This window comes from Manihot esculenta, chromosome 3 (assembly GCF_001659605.2).
Source record: "Manihot esculenta cultivar AM560-2 chromosome 3, M.esculenta_v8, whole genome shotgun sequence".
NCBI lineage: Eukaryota > Viridiplantae > Streptophyta > Magnoliopsida > Malpighiales > Euphorbiaceae > Manihot > Manihot esculenta.
This window is the reverse complement of record NC_035163.2, coordinates 17,428,424-17,431,355: the sequence shown is the minus strand read 5'-3', so window position 1 is coordinate 17,431,355 and position 2,932 is coordinate 17,428,424.

The following is a 2,932-nucleotide window of genomic DNA, read 5'->3' as shown; positions in this document are numbered from 1 at the left end:
TTTGGCTAACTCAGTCTATATTCACTCTCCCAAAGACTTTCCTTGAGTCTTTACTCTACTAAAACTCTTTTACATAGGGAAGAGAACAACCTTTCTTATAACAACAACCTTCCAAGGTGCTTGTGAACCTTTACAAGTTTGAATTATCTCTCCAACTTCTATTTAAGTTTTAATAGGTGCATAATGTACTCTCTTGATCAACTTTAAATAGGTTTTGGTTAAAATAAAAACACTCTCACCAACTCACAATAATACGGTAGAAAGCTATTTAAGAAGAAAGAAAAGATTTGTCAATAAGGATCAGATTTTCTAAATGAAAGAAGATAAGAAAGTCTGTAAATACTCACAGAAATTCAATATTTTCATTTAGAATTCATGGAGAGAAAAGATCTCTTATATATAGGTTTCTGAAAATATTTAAGAGTTAAAATTTTATTTTTCAAAAAACATTTAGATTGAATGAAAATAGATTTTATGACACAATATTGACAGAGCAAACTCACTCACTCTTTTACATTTAATTTTAGAAACACATTTATCTTAATTTCTCCTCCTTAAATTCATTTTAAGTTATTTTCAGTATCCTCTTTTATTGGTTTTCGGTGCTTTCATCGATTTTTTAACATTTAGATATTTTAATTTTAATTTTAAACAACTGAAGATAGTTAGATAAGTAAACTCATTAAATTTTGGTATCATCAAAATAAATTCTTTCAAACAATTATGGAGTCAACATATAAAATTTAAATATTTTTATATACATAAATTCCATATATAAAATGTAAATCAATTATATTGATATAAAAAAAGAAGAAGCAAAGTATGGTCTCTGATTATTAATTTCTTAAATAAATAAATTTTATTATTTAAATAATTTTTTTAAAATTATTCGTAATTTTATCTTTATATATATAATAAAAAAAATTTAAATTAAAAATTTTTAAATTTTTTTATTTTAAACAAGAATTTTAAAAGAAAAAATTTAATTGAATTGAATTTTTATAAAATTTTTTATTTTAAATGGAGAGTAATAGATTCTTGTTTTAGGATTATTTTTATAAATATTATATTTATTTTCATCTCAATATGAAAGCAAACACAATAGGCTTTTATCCAGAAGCCACAAGAACAATATGTTATTTTTTTTTAACATAATTAATATCGAAAATAGGTTAACAATAATATCAATACAATTAAATATAGTATTACTTTTTGTAACAATATGAAATTTTTATTATAATTAACGTATTTTTTAAGTATTATTTTATTAATATCATTATTTTAAGGAATTTTAAATTTTAATAAAATTAAATTTGTCTTTAAAATTAACTAGGTGATAATAAATTATTTTTATTATGTAATTGTGTTTTCTTTTATTAATTTTATAATTTTAATATTTAAATTACAGAAATTTTTTTAAAATGTATGTATTATTATTATAACATTAAATTTCATTTTTGGCTAGAAATTTTAGCTATTAAATATATTCAAATTTAATACATTTCAATCTCTTACTTTTACAAACAAATGAAAATTTATTTTAATGATTATTACTCTTTTAGTCCTATCATTTTTATCTATATATTTTTTAATTGTTTCAAAATTATCTTTATTTTTTTATATTATATTAACATATAAATTAACTATTATAAATTTATTTTATTTTTAAAATATTTTTTAGTGTTTAATAAAATTTAATTTTTTAAATGGATATAACTATAAAATTAATAAAAATTTATATATAAAAAAATAAAGTGCATAAAAATTACAGAGCCGAGAAAGTATTATTATATAAATAAATATTTTTAGAAGATATTATAATTTATTATTTTTAGTACCAAATTATTAGTATTTAAGAATATCTAAAATTTAAATTAAAGATGTTTTCAAATTAATATTTTTTTTTTTTTTTACTATTAGGTAAAATTGTAGCTTCAATTCTCTCAATAAAGTCTCTTTATCCCAAGTCCTTTATTGTAAAAGACTAAGGAACTAATCTTGCCAATATCATGGCTAATAATTAACATATAATCCACAGAGAATTACTTCACAAATACATAATGATTAGCAGTTGTTTTGTTATACCTATTGCCTCTCATGAAAGACTCAATGGTCTATCATAAAACACTCAAACTTTTTATACCATTACTTTGATGCTTACTTCAATCCATATAAGTTCTTCTTCAACCTGCACATAAGATTCTCCTTACTTTTAATCTTGAATTCGTCGAGTTGCTCTACATAAATCCCTTTCTTTAAGTCACTATGGAGGAAAGTAGTATTTATATCAAACTGTTCAACCTCCAAATTCAAGCTAACAGTTAGACCTAAAATAACTGTAATAGAGTACATCTTAACCATAAGCGAGAAACTCTTTTCAAAGTTAATTCCATTCTTTTGTACAAAACCCTTCACAAGCAATCTTGCTTGTACCTTGGTTGTAAGCTGTTGTTCTCTGTCTTCAACTTGAAAATCCACTTGTTTTTAAGTGCTTTCTTCCTTTAGATAGATTCTCATGCAAAGACTTCATCTCATCTTGTGTGACTTTCAACCATTCATTTTTCTTATCAGTTGCTATTGACTTTTCATAATATTCAAGTTCTCCCTTATTAGACAACATCACATACTCTTTAGAAAAATATTTCTAGGAAGGAACTCTAGCTCTAGTAGATTTTCTTAATTGAACTTCAACCGGTGGCTCATGAGGGAGTTATTTATCCTTACCCTCATTGTTCTCATCATCGTCATCAGGAATGAGATAATCAGTATTACCAGCATCATCTTCATCTTCATCACTTTGCTCAAAATTAAAAGACTCAAAAGTGAGATATGAAACTTTTTCTTTAGCAGGTTTAGGCTTCTTAAGATCTTCAATGGTTTAATCTTCAAAGAACTCTACATTCTTACTTCTGACAATTTTCATATCAACAAA